This window comes from Oryzias latipes, chromosome 13 (genome assembly GCF_053564925.1).
Source record: "Oryzias latipes strain Hd-rR chromosome 13, Olatipes_Hd-rR_3.1".
Lineage (NCBI taxonomy): Eukaryota > Metazoa > Chordata > Actinopteri > Beloniformes > Adrianichthyidae > Oryzias > Oryzias latipes.
In genome coordinates, this window is record NC_136249.1 from 31,895,566 (window position 1) to 31,913,064 (window position 17,499).

At 41.4% G+C, this 17,499-nt stretch overlaps 3 long non-coding RNA genes and 4 other non-coding genes across 8 annotated transcripts; 1 reads left to right on the forward strand and 6 right to left on the reverse strand.

Moving 5' to 3' along the window:
* Positions 1 to 1,494: 1,494 nt before the first annotated feature.
* On the forward strand, positions 1,495 to 3,888 carry LOC110016184 (uncharacterized). The gene is made up of 5 exons (XR_013647276.1): positions 1,495 to 1,678; positions 2,101 to 2,493; positions 2,616 to 2,984; positions 3,077 to 3,582; positions 3,659 to 3,888. It is a non-coding gene; the product is annotated as an uncharacterized LOC110016184 (long non-coding RNA).
* Positions 3,889 to 5,172: 1,284 nt separating this feature from the next.
* Positions 5,173 to 12,868, reverse strand: LOC111948456 (uncharacterized). Of its 2 annotated transcripts, XR_002874473.2 has the most exons (4): positions 12,798 to 12,868; positions 10,956 to 11,015; positions 10,272 to 10,393; positions 5,173 to 5,247 (listed from the first exon to the last, which is right to left on the reverse strand). It is a non-coding gene; the product is annotated as an uncharacterized LOC111948456 (long non-coding RNA). The 2 variants fall into 2 exon arrangements; XR_013647277.1 differs by lacking the exon at positions 5,173 to 5,247 and having other exon boundaries at positions 10,272 to 10,404.
* On the reverse strand, positions 6,249 to 6,412 carry LOC111948525 (U1 spliceosomal RNA). The gene has a single exon (XR_002874538.1). It is a non-coding gene; the product is annotated as a U1 spliceosomal RNA (small nuclear RNA).
* On the reverse strand, positions 7,661 to 7,824 carry LOC111948514 (U1 spliceosomal RNA). Its single transcript, XR_002874528.1, has one exon. It is a non-coding gene; the product is annotated as a U1 spliceosomal RNA (small nuclear RNA).
* Positions 11,523 to 11,713, reverse strand: LOC111948531 (U2 spliceosomal RNA). The gene has a single exon (XR_002874544.1). It is a non-coding gene; the product is annotated as a U2 spliceosomal RNA (small nuclear RNA).
* A 1,875-nt stretch (positions 12,869 to 14,743) lies between the features above and the next one.
* LOC105355371 (uncharacterized) lies at positions 14,744 to 16,712 on the reverse strand. The gene is made up of 3 exons (XR_013647245.1): positions 16,115 to 16,712; positions 15,664 to 15,844; positions 14,744 to 15,412 (listed from the first exon to the last, which is right to left on the reverse strand). It is a non-coding gene; the product is annotated as an uncharacterized LOC105355371 (long non-coding RNA).
* A 663-nt stretch (positions 16,713 to 17,375) lies between these two features.
* On the reverse strand, positions 17,376 to 17,449 carry trnan-guu (transfer RNA asparagine (anticodon GUU)). The gene has a single exon. It is a non-coding gene; the product is annotated as a tRNA-Asn (tRNA).
* Positions 17,450 to 17,499: the final 50 nt, after the last annotated feature.

Genomic DNA, 17,499 nt, shown 5'->3' on the forward strand with positions numbered 1-17,499 from the left:
ACCTTTTTCCCGATTAGAACAAACGTTCACATGGGCCACACTCTCGGTCGGAATAAATCATTTGGGGATGCACAGTAGTGTTAAAAAATCCCGGAAGAGGACATGAGTCCCTTTGTAAACAAACAGCTGCCACAGACATTTATGCAGCAGCTCGGTAATATACGAGACGATCTTCCAAACGTGCTTTTTATTAATGTCATGAATATTATGAAACGCCTGTTCGCTCATCGTTTTATTTTTAATCCGTGTGGTCAGTGCTTTTTTTGTGGAAGAACGGAGCTGGAAGAAGCCAGTGTTAGGACAGGCTAACACACGGGCTAACATTAGCCTTGTTTGATGGACACAAATTCCAGGACCATGCGGGAAAAGCTGGACTCTGCATCTTGGCTGCACGTAAATGTGTGGGAATAACAGCCTCTATTTTGTCGGGACACAACTGGAAACACAAATCTACGTGATTGTTTGAACAGTTTCTTAGCACCAAGAGGCATTTCTGCTCTGAAAAGCACACACACACCCCCAAAGCCGCTGTGTGTGCTGGCGGTCCGAGCTCTGCTCGGACACACACGGTTCTCCTGAGTCCGGCAGCCGCTAACCCAGAGCGGCAGGACGGATCGAAGTCCATCCAAGTCTCCCAGACATAACAAAACAACAAAACGCACACGTAACAAAGCACCCTCCCCTCCCCTCAAACCCACATTAATAAATCCGGCTGCCCTTATCAGACTCTGAGACACGGTTCACTCGGTCCACCAGCACCCGAAACCGGACGCAGAGCTCGGGTGCTGGGTCACGAAGCACTCCTCCCCCGCATCCCCCTCGTGAGGGGTGAAAGAGAAGCAGAGAGCCAGCGGGGCAAGAGCGGAGCAGCGCTTTTCACGGGGCGTCCGCAGAGCAGCTGGTCGGTCCCGTATGCGCTCCAAAGTTTTCCCTCAGCGAAACACCGTCTACTCTATGCGTGACGTAAACAAGAGTAGATCTGACACACGATCGGAATGAACCGTTTACATGAACAACGATCAGATCAACAACCGGTATAACCCACCTATCTCGATCGGAAAGAAATTTTGATCCGAACGAGTCTGATCGTGGAACAGTATTCCGAACGGAATGTTTACATGACGCATTTTCCTTCCGATCAGGTGTTCTTTCCCATTACTTTTGCCCATGTAAACGCAGCTATCGTCAGGGTTTTAGTTTCTTTACTTTTGTTTTCTGGTTGTCTTTTGTTTATTCATGTTTTGAGTTTACTTCCCGTTTTATTTTGTAGGGTTTCCTGTGTTGTGTCGTGTCTTCAAGTTTTACTTTTGCTCCCCATCTGCCCTCATTATTTCCACCTGTGTCTCGTCAGTCCTGTATGTATTTAAGTCGTGTCTTTCCCTTCCTCCTGTGCCTTTCCATAGTATTAGGTTAATGTTCCTCTGTTTCCAGTATGTCAAATATTTCAAGTTTTTCCTGCTCAGCAGTGGATTTTGGTTTTTGTTTAATGTTAAGGTTCTGCCTCCTCCTCCTCTCTGCACCTGGGTGCTTCCCACATTCCCCCATGTGACATTGAATAAAAATATTGGACATCATACTCTGCAGATCTCTCGCCTGCAGATGTATAGGACCAGAGGGCGCGCTGTGCCCAACGTAGAGAAACAATCAAATCAGCATTTTCACGCTCCTCAAGGACGAGGTAAGTGACTTGCGTGTTAATACTTGCTTCATCAAAACTGGCCTTTGCTTTAGTTTTCTTTATTCAAGCATTTCCTATTCTTAATTTGTTTTCATTGTTGTCCGAGCTGCCATTCGCACACACATTTTACACTGTTGTGCAAAAAAGGAATGGTCGCTTCCACTTAGGCTTCATTGTACTAGCATGCATTTTCCGACATTGTGCGTCGTGCTTTTGTTTTTCTTCTTCAAATTAAACGTTTTCAATGTTCAAATTTCTCAGACTATGTTGCAGGTCCATGTGCACGTATGTGCAAGCATGGTACATAAACATATGTGCACGCACACGCACGCATGCATGTGCACATGCATGCAAGTACATGCATGCTTTTAAAGGCCTAGATGAGGATTTTGACAGATATTTATATTGCTTTGACATTTCAGGGTGGAACTGCATTTTGCAAACCAATTGCAAAGATTTTGCAAAGATACTTGAATTAAACACACTTTGAAGTCTTGCCAGCACCCTGTGTAACCACCATGGATGGCAACCCAGGTCACAAACTCAAACACCACAGCACATCGCCAGCAGGCCGTTCTTGTGGCTTCAAAAGAGCCCCACATGAATCGGGAGAACAAGAAGGTCTTCCCTCCACCTCCACCAGAGCTGCTCCATCAGTTCACCGCCCTGGACCATGCAGAAAACCCGCTGCAAGATGAAAGGATCTCTTGCCTATCGCATCAGCAGTGTCTGGGAAGGCTGGTGTTGCCTTTTGGGCATTTTAAAAACGCCCCTTTCCACTGGCTTGTAGCCAATGATATTTGATACCTGAAATTGTAAGTATTTAACATAAAAAACGACCTTTTATGTACTACACAACCTAACGCATGCAATGTTAAATATGAATGACAAAAATATGTCTGCATTATACTAAACTGATCAAAATATCCACCTGCAGCCTAGTTGACAAGCACAGAGCTGAGGTGATTAACCCGACTCGAAAGGAGACATAGGAAACCACCGGATCAAAGACTACCTGGCAGAGTATGCAGAGAGCTTCCCTCAAGTCTCCGTTCTCCTCGAGGCCAACATAGGCAGGTGCATCTATGGCCAGAAAGGATTTGAAGATCACACCTTTCAGGAGATGTGGGAACTCTACCAGCAGTATGGAGCCCAAAAGGACAGGCCAGACAAATTCAGCTCAAAGGAGAGGGAGATGATACAGAAAGCTAACAGCTCGGTGAGAAGATGGTTAAACCCACCGCTGACCCACATCACCAGCATGCAGATGAAAAGGTTCAGAAAATACATCACAGAAAAGGAACAAGTAAGTGTTGTGGCCAAAAAGCTAAGAACCTACTTTATTAGCACATTGTAATGTTTCACGACTGAAATAAAACATTTCCTTTCCTACTGTAGCAACAGCTGAAAATGGGCAATCCACCTTCAATGTCTGCTGCTGCTGATGGCTGCATGTCAGGCTGTGGAAGGCAAGAGACTAACCGAGTTAATGAAAAATAAGTACACGTCTTTCTTGATCCCAAAATTTTTACTTATTAGATTTAGTGACGTCTCAGGAGTCCGCAAGTGCAAGCAAAGGCAGTAGTCGGCCTACTGAGATGGTTTAAAAAGAATCCCAGCCCACAAAAAAGTCAAAGCAGAAGTCAGCCCGCCGGGTCAGGTCATCCTCATTTTCCCCCCGGAAAGAGATGACTGCCTCATCTGCATCTCTATCCCAGCCTCAGATTTCCTCATCTGCCCCCTTTCATCCAAAGAGGACCTCCCCATCTGCATCCTCCCAACCTAGGGGTCAGTAAGAGGCCCATGTTGTCTGAATCTACTGCACAGCACTCAGCATCTTTCCTTCAGACCAGTGCGTTGGCCTCCACATTATTCGCGTGGAATTGCCTCAGAGGGACTCACCTGTAAGTTAGTAAATATGACTAAATCTCTTACATTTAATTGAAATTACATACGTTCTGTATATAATTTGCGATGCAGGTGGAGTTAGAGGGTTGGGTGCGTCTGTGGGAAGACCCCAACGGCATCCTGCCTGATAATATTAACTGGCTGAAGGAGGACACAGAGAGAGGACTGTTCACAGACGTTCAGATATATAAAGACACTTCTGGCCATCTGAAGAGGAGCGGTTGATGAAATCAGACCAGATGTGGTTTAACCCTACGGAGCCTCCTGGTTTCATCAGCAGTTATCTTCACACCTCTTTTTTTGCAGCCGTGTCTGGTGTCCTGTTTGGAGGTAAAGTGTCATCTGGGTGTTACGTGTGACGGTGCAGGGAGAGATGTGCACCTCTACAAGTCTGGCTACCATAATCAGGTACGACTCACCCTTTTTTCTTTTTTAGCAGAAGTGTTCAGGACAGAAGATCTAATACTAGTGTATTTTAACAGCTTTCCAATACAGCTTAAGTTTTGTTCCGTTTAGCTGGTAAATATAGCCTCAGAGATGAACACATCACACGTTCCTCAGCTTTGCTTCACCGTTTCTAAACTCTGCAGGTACGGCACATATGTGACGTGTCCAGCTGGTACACAATGCTGACTGAGGTTTTGTGCTGTGGACAGTATATCCAATACTAGTTTATTTTAAAAGGAAGCTTCATTGTCCTTTACTTTTATTATTGCAAAGTAAGTTCTACAAACGAGTCACTTCTTAAAGCTCTTTTTAAACATTGTAATTCTCAGTGCAACACAATCGATAAAGGATGTCGTCCTGCTTTAGCTGCCCATCAAAAAAACAGAACATTTGTTTTTTAATTCAAATTGGATTTCCAATACAGCTTAAGTTTTGTTCCGTTTAGCTGGTAAATATAGCCTCAGAGATGAACACATCACACGTTGCTCAGCTTTGCTTTACTGTTTCTCATCTCTGCAGGCAGGTGACGTGTCCAGCTGGTACACAATGCTGACTGAGGTTTTGTGCTGTGGACAGAAATAAAGAGGGTGGCACAGTGGGGCGCTGGCTTGCATGGGATCATGCAATTCTGTCCCAGCTCAGTGAGGCAAATCAAGCCATGTTTCCTGCTGTTTTCACCTGCAAGTGAGTGTTACCAGCAGCATCCAGCTCCAAAGATCCTGTACATTGATCGGGGGTGTTGTCCTGCACAAGGCCCAACAGCAGTGGAGACTTTGTTCAAGCCTTGGGTTGACCGTGGGATGGTGGTTTCTCTTGACATTGTCCACTGAATCCATGCATCGACGCAGCCATCTGGATGGACAGCCACTCCAAATGTGCTGCATTCAAGTCAGCACTAGCTGGGGCTGTTCTGGCCTACAACAGAGACCACCTGGATCTGCTAATAAAGGATGTCAGGGCTAAGGGGGAAGCCCTTAAGTCTTTATCAGATGATTGACAAAACTGACCAAGCTCTGCCACTCTAGTGGACAAAGTAACTAACTACATTTTTCAATGAAAGACAGAAATCCTCCAAGAATCCATCATTTGATCAATATTGGTAAAAGACGTCAATTGGCTTTATGTCTTCAAGAGCTTTGACATTGTAAAGCTGTGTGTCACAAAGATTGATGCCATCCTCACCGACTGTGTTCCTAAGAGATTGTCAGCAGAAGCTGAGATGAATTGAAGCAGAAGAAAGAGAGAACCACGTTCACAAGGGAACAGAGTTTAACCATTGGAATCAAAAACACACCATTCTATAGCAGTGTTTTTCAACCTTTTCTGAGCCACGGCACACTTTAACCTTAAAAAAAAAAATCCCGCGGCACACCAGCATCCCAAAAAGAAAAAAAACAGTCTGTATTGATCTACAGCCCCTCCACAATCTCACATGCATTTGAGATAATTGTGTCAGAAAAAGCTGGAAACTGCAGCTGTTTTTTTCTAAAAGATGCAATAAAAGTTAAGTTAGAAGATTTAAAAACAGTTTGATGTGTGTTCGTTGGTTTCAAGACGTTTAACAACAGATCTCCTTGTGCGCTGTCACTCTCACAACCCAATGCATCATGGGAGATGTAGTGCATCAAACGGCCGAAGATCGCTTTTCGGAGCTTCATTGTTTTATTCACTTGTTCCACGGTCTGATACCGGATTCTGTGGAAAGCTACCCCGCTAAAGACGAGCTTTAGATGGTATTTTTGTTAGAACTGAGCGACTTTACGAGCTAAATCGGGACAAGGAAGTGAAGACTTTAACCACTTCTGATTGGTCAGGCTGATGACATGTGATTAAGCCCCCCCAGAATGATTTTGGAGACAGTTAAAGGGACGGGACTTTTCCAAAATACAGCCGAAGGTGCAGCTGAATCGCGGTACGGTCATTCTTATCAAAAAGTCTTTAATAAAATAAACGCAGAGAAAAAGTATTTTACGATCTTTTATATTCCTAACTCCTCAGTGTTTTATCAGGGCCTGTTTGGATGAACAGAGAGCTGAAATCCTGGAGATGGGAAATGTTTTTAGATCAGTTAATGAGGGCAATTTTCCACAGCACACTTGACCATCTCTCACGGCACAGCACACTGGTCAAGTAACACTGTTCTATAGGATGTTTAAAGCAAAGATTTCTATGTTACTATGGTGTCATAGAAGACATTTTTCTTTGAACAAATAATCAGGGGAGAGCGCGAACGCAGTCCCCCACTACCAGAAATTATGCAGTCGAGATTCCCACATTTGGGGAATTCGCAGGGGTCAGCACAACCGGAGTGCAATGGCTGAGCCTCACCCTGGGTGAACCACCTTCATGATCATGGTATCTCCCCTGCCAGGTAAGTATGAGTTGTTCACATCACGTTCTCACAAGTCTTTCACATAGACACTGTTTACCTTTAAGGTATTCACACACCCCTCACACTGACTGAGCTACACACTGCAGGACTGACATTCAACACTGTGCTACACAAAAAGACATCTACAAACCATAAACTAAATATCTTTAACATTGATCAGCAGAAAGAAAACACCCATGATGCACTGCTGGGACTGAACAACCAAAAGCTAACCGATGACCACTGAGTTTCAGTCATTTACTGTCCTTTAGGCGATTCTCACAGAGCTAAAAGAGACAAGTCGGAATTTGACAAGAACTATCAAACGTTTGATTCATTGTATGTTGATTAAAAACAACACAAATAAAACTAAAATTAACAAAAAAACATACATATCAACGTTTTTCTCTGCTAACACTTCCTGTTTCCTTACTTCCTGCTAACTAGAAAATCAAAGGCTTCATGCTGCCCCCTACTGGTCTGGCATGTTAACTACACTGCTGTTTAAAGTGGCACACCAAAGCTTTAAATGAAACCAAGTATTCCAAAAAACTGAAATCTGTTGGGATGAATTAAAGTGTTCAACTTTTCATTAAAATAAAAAATATATAGCGTGTGTGGTTGATACCACTGACCAAGGTCTGCTTCTCTCTAGTGGACAAAGTAACTAACTACATTTTCAATGAAAGACCGAAATCCTCCAGTAATTCTGAAAATGGTCCAAGATGACCATGTCAGAAAGGAAGACATCTGACACACTGTTATTGGAAACTAGGGTTGTGTCTGAATTCCCTCTCTAACTGCACTATAAAGGGGCTCCGCCATTTTTTTCAGCAAGTCCAAATTTACAATACCAATATCCACTGACCTGGAAACTTCAGACCTCTGAGAAAACCTAGTGTATGTTGACACTTACATAGAATGTCATTCCTGACTGATATACAAGAAAGATTTTATGCAATCCATTATTTGATCAATATTGGTAAAAGACGTCAATTGGCTTTATGTCTTCAAGAGCTTTGACATTGTAAAGCTGTGTGTCACAAAGATTGATGCCATCCTCACCGACTGTGTTCCTAAGATATTGTCAGGAGAAGCTGACATGAATTGAAGCAGAAGGAAGGGAGAACCACATTCACAAGAGAACAGAGTTTAACCACTGGAATCAAAGCCACATGTCATTCTATAGGATATTTATGGCATCAGTTGTATGTTACTATGGTGTCATAGAAGACATTTTTCTTTGAACAAATAATCAGGGGAGAGCGCGAACGCAGTCCCCCACTACCAGAAATTATGCAGTCGAGATTCCCACATTTGGGGAATTCGCAGGGGTCAGCACAACCGGAGTGCAATGGCTGAGCCTCACCCTGGGTGAACCACCTTCATGATCATGGTATCTCCCCTGCCAGGTAAGTATGAGTTGTTCACATCACGTTCTCACAAGTCTTTCCCATAGACACTGTTTATCATTAAGGTATTCACACACCCCTCACACTGACTGAGCTACACACTTCAGGACTGACATTCAACACTGTGCTACACAAAAAGACATCTGCAAACCATAAACTAATATCTTTAACATTGATCAGCAGAAGAAAAATACCCATGATGCACTGCTGGGACTGAACAACAATAGCTAACTGATGACCACTAAGTTTAATTGATTTACTGTCCTATAGGCAATAAATGGAAAAGAAAAGAGAGTTTGACAAAAATCCTAAATGGTCTGAGTCATAATATGTTGATAAAAACAAAACAACTACATCCAAAATCAATAGAAAGATGGTAAAAATACGTTTTTCTCTGCCAACACTTAACCACTTCCTGTTCCTTTGTTTCCTGCTGATTAGAACATCCAAGTTCTGCTGCTGCCCCCTACTGGTCTGGAATGTGAACTACAAATGTAAACGGTGATCAAAATGTTTTATCCTCAAAGCTCAAAACAAACCCAAGTTTTCCCAACAAGTAAATTCTGGCATGTTTCCTGATTGTTTATCCCTTCTGCATATCTCCTCGGGGTTTGCCACAATGAGTGAACTTTGACTGATCCTTTCGATGGCAGATCTGAGAATGAGGAAAAACAGAACTGTCCATTGGCGCCCTCTAGTGGACAACAGAACTAACATCATTTTACTGTGAATCAAAAACTGGACGTCTATGGACTGACATTTATGCCACCACGAGCCATATTTCTCCACTGCAGAATCCGTTGATAGTTACTTCACTTCAGATTTTCTGGAGAATATCACAAGTATCCGAGTTGTTACTGATTACAGCCCCAGTACCCACTAGAATCCCATAGATTCTATTGAGAAATAAACAGCTATTAGTCATTCTACTGTCAGACTAACCTTTTTTAAACATGTTCTTGATCATATAAAAAAAAAAAAAAAAAGACATTTTCTGTACTGCAAGTTGGACTTCCAACAAGCACACTTGTTGTGAGAGCGTTTGCCACAGAAATGGTGACCCAGGCCGACTCAAAACAATCACTGCTTAATGACTTCATTTAGTTGGAACTAGAAGAAAGTCATTTTTCAGTCAGAGCTGGAGGATAAACCCGCTAGACCCACAGCAGCAACAGAAAGTTTAATAAAAAGGGTTGATTTGGAGACAGCGCTGTTCCATAGCATGATGCTACGACGCTTTGCTAACCAGCTGTTTCGTGTGTCGCCTATAAGTAAGCTCGGCCCGTTTTCAGTCGGACAATATTTTCACAAATCTAAATTAATTAATGTTTCCCACTGAGATGAAAGCACAAGGAGCCACAACACTAGTGCCGATTTATCGCAATAATTCATTTGGCAATTCTTGTACTGATTGAAAATGCTGTCAGGATATTTATTAAATTATTTATTTTAAATGTTTCTATTCTTTATGAGCGTGATGTTTCCTTTGATCTTTTGTCCATTTTCCACAACCTTGAATAGACTTTTCCGTCTGTCAAACAGAGTTAAGATAAGTGAGATGATGGAAACAGATTCACTTTGATGCAGACTCCTTTCCATTTTTTTTCCTTTAAATCCAGTAAAGCCAATAAATTATATTAACGGATGACAACTGACAACTATGTTTTTATTAGGAAACAGCTGTTAGTTTGTCTGGAATGATAAGCGGTGAGTTTAAGCCCCGGCCCCACCTCTCTACCAGTTCGTTGTTTTCCCCCGTGTGCAATCCCCCCCAGCGTGTTCTACACAGACAGCGAAACATACTGTCATCGTAGCAGCAAGGTGACAGAATAGTAGGGGTGCCCCAATGCAAATTGAATTAATTTTACCTGGAAGTTGGTGGTAATATGGGAAATTGGGGGGAGGCTTTTTTTTGGGCGTTCAAGCGTCTCCTACGAGATTTCCACTGACCGCCTTTCCAGAAAAACTTTCCATCCCATAACAGACTCTGGTCAGCGTTCACACGCCCCCTCCGCACGTTCACGATGCTCTCTTCTTCCTGCTCGCACTACCTGATGGTGTTAAAGGCACCACGACACTCTTAGAACAGGAGTTATTTTTAAAAAACACAGAGAGCCGCAGCACAAGCATGAAAGAGTGTGGATCCGGAGCCGCCGGTTGCCGACCCCCAGTCTAAACCATCTGAACTAAGAGAAGAAATTCTGAGAATTTGAAATCATGTTTTGTTTTTAAATGGAACTGATCGAACAGTTTAGAATTCTGTTTCGTTTTTGTTCTCGATTGAAACTTGAAAGCTTTTACTTTAATTTTCTGTTTAGTTTGTAAGATAAATGCCTTTCCTTCGTTATTTGAAAAACCAGTTGCAGCATGTTCCTTCATGTTTCTTCAGTTCCCTGAGGTTTCAGTGAAGAGCTCTGTTAAGTGCAGCTTAGCAACCTTTTTAGAAAACACTCACCAGGAAAAGATGAATTTAGATGGATGGCAGCAGACTCACACCGTGCATCATCATCAGGATGTCCGTTGATTCCTGTTCGTCTCTGGACTGTGATCAGACGTTTCACCTTCAAGCTTGGGGTTCTTCAAAACATCTCAGGAAGAAAATAAAAACAAAAAAGGTTTAATTATAAACTCAGTTTTATTATTTTAAAATGCAAGATGTTTTCAAAAGATTACATCATACTTTTTCTCATCTGTGCAAATTACTTCAGTTATGAAATTCCTTACCCTTTTTGTTAAACTGTAAGAATTGCTACTTTATAGGATTTATGTTTCTATTTATTAACAAAATGCTTACCCTAAATATGTCTGTGGTATTCGTTTTTAATACAAAAACAAGGAACTTCTCAATCTTGAAAACATTCAATTAATGGCTTGAAAGAATCCTATGAACAAACTAAAGTAATCAAGATCCAAAGAATAGAGGATTTATCTTTCTGTTAGCAGCTGGACACACTAACCAATCACACCAGAGACAACTTGGCTTCATGCTAATAAACCTATGAGACTTGTGTAATTCTGTAACAATTTATCTGATCATATTGTAAAATGAATAAAATTTTTTATTGTCCTTTACTTTACTTTTTGAATTTAAATTGTTTTTAGGATTGAAAAAAAATAAGTAGGGAAACTGGATCATTACATTGGCCGGGAATCATGTGGCAAGGTGAGAACTCCACTGAACCACCAAAGCTTGAGTGCCCTAGAAAGAAAAAAGGAAAAGAATTAAGAAAAGGAAAAATCTAAAGGGGAGCGCGTTCTCCATTTAATCAGCAATCTTCAATCATCTCAAAAGTATACCACTCATTGAGTGATGAAGGAAAAGTGCTTTTCCTATTGATTTGTCCAGTAATGCAACCCTATTGTTTTTATAACTGTTAGATCATATCAAACACACAATACCTAGCATTCTATAAAAAAAAAAAATCAACAGGGTATTGTTGGGAATAACACCTGGAATGTTTACATTTAAATACATTAAATAAAAGTCAATCTTTAATAATAATACTCAAAGCTGATCCTCAAGAAGCTTACACAAATATTAACAACATACAAACATTTAACCTTTCAGATTAGCATCATTACTGTGCAACACCTACTCAAATACACTAATCGACAATTGCACATCATAATTAACCCCGTAGGCATATCAACCACTAAAAGTCTGTGAGGATGGGACTTGCACATTTTTTATCTTTGACAGAGAAGGGGGGGGTGCACCGTTCCTGGAGATACTGCAATACCAGGTCGATGCGTGGAGTGGACGGAGCAAGCCCCTATTCCATCTCCCTGTTCCAAAAATCAATTTAATATATGGTCCCCGGGTAGGGGACGTATCAGATATTAAACTGATAAGAACAGATACTACACTTGATCTTAGCCAAAAGGCCGAGAAGCGATACCGACCACTAGGCAGAGGAAACCAAGTCATTCTGCTTTCTACAAAGCTAACTCAAGGTTATACAATGTCCAAATAAACGTTCAAACAACATTTATATAAGTTAAAGCGATAAATAACATTAATCGTGTAACAGGAATTGATCGGTAAGCGGTAAATTTTGAAAAAACTAAAGACGATAAAGAAGCCTTCGTGTTGCTTCCGGGACACGTGGTAGGATCTTGTCCTATTAGAAGACGTGAAGCAACAACTACATAAAACAACCGTTTGAAGAACATCATTATATGGATTCATACCATGTATTTAACTCTTACCTCAACCGAATTTTCCTGTGTAAATTAACTAGACAAAAATCAATGCTTTCCGTTAAAATAATCTAATTTCGATACTGACTCGTAACAAACTGAAGGCCCACAGCGCCCTCTAGCGAAAAGAAGTGGAAATACACACCCCCAGTCTTTCCTAAACACGCAGTTTGAAATTCACCCGCAAAAGACCAATTTACGTGGGCTGTATTTAAAGAAAAATAACCTACAATTTTAAATGTATGTTATTGTTGAGGAAAACCTAAATCTCGACAATAACTTGTTACAGTAAATTTTAACTTGAAAAATATAACTAGTAAATATTAGAGTACAGTTTGAAAAAGTACACCCAAAACCCTTTTGTTCTACTTTTTAACAACTATATCTTCATACAGGCCACCACATAATGCCTCACGACGTCTGCTGCATGTCGGTAAATCTCTATGATAAATATCCAGAAAAACCATACAAAATGCGGTATCATTTGAAATTAATATGTTGGCAAAAAAATACACTATGTTGCAACTTGCAAAGCAAACCCCCAAATAATTTCAAAGTTAAAATTGTGTTTTGAAACTTTTCGACGAGAAATAGTTGCTAATTACTGCCTACTAGCTTAATTAGACCGAGATACATGTGTGTTAGCCTCTTTGGCAAGTACGTTGTTGAGCCCGAGACATAACATATTCGGTTTTTATTTATTTATTACTGCTTCACACAATTAATACCCCAAACATTACACAAAAATAAGAACGTTTGGAAGAAAAAAGACGTAATTTACCCAATTTACCGTCGACGTCTTCTGCTGAGGAAAAGTAAAAATCCACGCGACTCGAGACGAGCCTATTCAGGTGCACATGCGCAGATTTCAAACACGTGACCCTAAAGTAGCTAGCTTCACCTATTACCAATTAACAGAAAAATTACAATTCAAGATAGGAAAAGTGTTGTTTTATTCCTGCAAGTATTTTTGTCTTGAAAACTAGATTTTCGTTAAAACAGTTTTTTTTTTCAGCCTGAAAATGTAAAAACACAGAAAGAAAATATCTGAGTTTCACTTTTAGCTTCCCAAACACGGATCTACAGTAAACGGGAAAAAATGGCGATAATTATTAAAAATAACTTTATAGGAAGCTGCTCTGAGAAGCACGTGAAAATATTCCTGTATGGCATTAATTGGCACCGTCTAGTGTAAAATTGATCTAATTGCTGGGTAAAATCCACATCTTTATCTTTCTTAACTAGTTAAAACCTTACAGTCAATGCATTTTTTAACCCTTGTGCTATCTTAAATGGTCCCACCCTTACATTGACGTGTTCTCCCTACCATGACAAAGGTGGATGAAGGTGGAAAGATTTCATGTAATCCATGGACACCAGTGAAGATCACAAATCATTGAAGAAAAAAGGTTCAGAACACCGTCTAGTGGGTCTAGATGACCCACCTCCCAATGTTAAAGTGTCTAGGATAGCACAAGGGTTAAGACAGTTGTCCTGTGAAGATGGTTTCTTTTGAATTCTTGTCATATCTTGAATTTGATTTGAATGAAGGAAAACCTCCACTGATACAATCCTTGTCTTGTGTCCACAGAACTGAGGCAGAAGCGGTACCAGATGACCCAGATGATCTGACCTGAAAAGTGAACTTCAGAGCTGCTTATAAATACTGAAGACTCATGAACACATGAGGTCTTTTTGTTAAGGTGTACAGAAGGTATTTGGATAAATTCTTTTAGTTACAGAGGACAACAGTCCAGATGGACAATAATGTGGTCAAGGAGTTGACCAGCATCTGCGTGGGACACTGGAGAAACTTCAACTTAATGACAAGGTGACAAAATAGCAAAAGACTTGGCGAAGAACCCTTAACTTTCGTTTTTCCATACATGCTCAATGGAAAAATGGAAACGAGTTGAACACCAGTGTGTGCAGATTGCCACGTGTGCAACGAGACTTTGTGCCAATCATCAATCATTGTTTGCTAATATTCACTGTCTCTGTTCATTTCAAATGTTCATGTAAAAACATATGAGATCATTTTAAATAAACATTCAGGTAAATCTGAGTTTTTGTTTTGTCTTATTTTTATTTCAATTTGTTTCTTTTTTTTAAGGTGATCTGTTTAGTGCCTACAAATCAGAAGAACAGATCAAGGGAAGACTGTCTGAAAACGCCTTGGCGTTCCCCCTCAGGAAGTGGCCTTTGGAGAGAAAAATCTGGCCATCTTCGCTTAGACTGCTGCCCCGTGACCTGATGTCTGAGGAAAATGAATGGATACAAAATTGTGTAAAAACAAATAGTTTTATTGTTTCAGAAAGTACTTGTGTCACCTGAAAAACACATGTCGTCCACAGAGGTAAAATGTTCAAAGCTTTCCTAAACTCTGTCTTCAAGTCCTTTTGATGTCGACTCACTGTGCAAAAACACTTTTTCTTTTTGGCAACAGAGAATGCAAAATGGGATATTTTCTACCCTTGATTTTTTTTCTTTGAGCTTCCTTTTTTTTTTTATAGTGGCTTTTGCCCAGGAGGAGGTGCTGATGCTGGAGGGGGGAATGTCAGGAGTAGGTATATTTGAATGACGGAGATGCTCAGGGAGGATGAGGCAGCAGCTGTGGGGTGTTGGAGGTTTATTTTTTATTTTTATTTTTTTTTAGCCTTTCTCTGGTGCTGGATTAGTGCAGGTGGTTTTGGGAAGGAGGTGGAAGATGGCAGAGGGATTTCTGTTTTTTTTTTTTGTTTTCTTATCTTTTTTGTTCCAGCGGTGCTTTGGGTGGGCGCATACGTAATCTTGGAGGGGCAGCACAGCTGGCTGATGTGGTGCTGGAGGTAGCTCAGAGGAGGTGATGGTGGATGGCTGCTTGGTGGCGTTGAGGTTCAGCAGCCTCTCCTGAAAACGTATTAAGTCTCTCACCGTGTTGCTGTTCATCTACGGTGGAGAGATCCCGCTTTGGACAGGATTGGGTACTTCACCAGAAGACGATGCTGGAAGAAAGCGTTCATACGCTTTTAGGATGCTGCTTTGAGAGCCGTGAGGTGTCCGCAGCCACAACAGTTTCACCAGTGTGTACATCAGCCTGTTTTTTTGGGCAGTGATGTCTTGCTGAGCTGGTGCATATCGTTCAGCCATTTTGACTTTCTGGATAACAGCAGCGTCAACAAGATCGTCCCTCTTGGTTCGGCAGTACAGGGTGTTGCCTCAGTGCATCCTGTACAGCTGTTGAAACGTCTGCGGCTGCTTGTCATGTTCCTCCACGGCATTCCAGGCTTCCCCAACCCCACTTCTTTGCTCTGTGAGGAGGGACAGCTTGTTCTCAGTCATGCCAATCCCCACGAGCAGAGAGCAGAATCCCTCCAACTTCTGGAAACCAGGAAGAGGATTCGGACTGCAGACCTCCTGTTTTAAAAAACAAAAACAAATCTGAGAATAAAAAGACCAACATGCAGCAGTAGAGCAGAGTACGTCCTGTGTCTCTGCCTCCAAACACGACATCTGCGCTCCTGTCAGAATCCCACCGAGCAATGCCGCTTCTGAGGTACACCTGATACGGACGTGCAGCACAGTGTGGCCCTGTGTGGTGACATTTTTCAGGAACCTCATTTTTCAAAACATTTCATGTGCTGCTTCTATGCACGTCAGTGTTCTACCTGGAATCATGTTAGCTGCACTTTGTGGAAACCGTCCAGGCTGTTGCTTCCACAAAGTCCTTTGTAGAAAGGAACATCCACACCGTTGATGGTGGTAACACCCTGTACATGCACAAGTCCGGTGGATCCTGAATGGAGCCCAGATGCCACTGCTGGCATGCCCACACCTCATCGATGTCCTCTATGAATACAGAAAGGAATTCAGAAATAAGCCAGTGCAGTCAAAACATATTTAACACAAACAGGGATGACTGTGGACTTTATTTTATTTTTTTATTTTACTTTAATTTCATTTGTTTTCAGGTTGTCAGTCACACAGATCCATAGCTGCCTTCCTTTGAGTTGATGAGCCTCTGTGTGTTTAGGTGTTTGGTTCTCAGAGAATCTTTTAACTAACAAACATTAAACTTTTAGCTAAACAGTAATAGCTCACTAAAAAAACTTTGTTTACTTGGTGTTTTGAGGAGGCTCACTCCACTTTCATCCAGTCCAGCTGGACCTTTCAGCTCCTATCACCATCTGGATGAACTGGAAGGTTTCCTGTGGTGCTAGAGTTCCCCTCCACACGTGGTGCTTCACCTGCTTCCTGGAAATGTGCTGCTGAATAATGCAGTCATCTGATAAAGTCTTCAAGGCTTCCCCCTTAGCCCTTGACAGCCTTTATGAGCAGATCCAGGTGGCTTTTGTTGTAGGCCAGAACAGCCCCAGCCAGTGCAGACTTGAATGCAGCACAGTGGCTGTCAGTTCAGATGCTGCATCAAACTGGTGGATCCAGTAAAAAGTGAAAAATGTCTAGACAAAGCACCATCCCACTCTCAAGGCTGGAACAAAGTCTCCACTGCTGTTGGGCCTTCTGCACAACAACACCCCTGATCAACGTACAGGATCTTTGGAGCCGGATGATTTGCCAGCTGAAACCTCTCCATCAGTCCTTGACACATGGGCTGCAGTTTTTCTGTGGATTCTTCGCAGGTCAGCAAGAAGGTCACAATTTGGGAGAGCTCGTTCCCAACACTGGTGAACCACTCGGCTGACCCATGAGCCTATCCACCTAAAACATGCCATCATTTGTCATCAAACCACAGCAATATGAGGTGTATTTCATCTCAAGTTGTGAAAAATGACTGCAATATGTCTGAAATGATAAATTAAATAATTAAATATTAACATTTAGTTATCAACTCGAAATGATGAACATTTAATGATTGACTGACAATGACAAGAGTTCTCTGAGTTTTTATGATTTCTTCATAGAATTTTAGTTTGTATGGTCAAACATTTGTTACTGTAGTTGACATTCCAGAACAGTAGGTGGCAGCAGCTATATTTTGACGTTCTAGTCATGAGAAAGTCACGAGAAAGCAAAGAAACAGGAAATGGTTTAATGTTCGAGAAAAACATCCGAATAAAACTGAGTTTAGCAATAAAGCTCCTTTTTTTAAAAAATGTATTGGCTCAAATGAGATTTTACTTACTTTCAATTTTGCCCTGTAAAACAAAAAAGGAATTCAAACGTGTTGTTTTGTACTTTTCAACAAACTCGATCGTCTCCAGGATTTATTTTGACATGATCATGAATGACATGCTGCTCATCCACTTACCTGTAATACAGTACGGCATCAGAACCTTCAGCTTGGCAGTCATTTTCCAACTTCCCCTAAAACCAAAACACTCGTTCACAAAAGTATCAGGGAAAAAAAATAGAAAATCTGCGTCCCTGGGTGGGCTCGAACCACCAACCTTTCGGTTAACAGCCGAACGCGCTAACCGATTGCGCCACAGAGACGGTGTGACAATGTAGGCAAAAACCTTTAATATTTATCTATAAAACCAAGT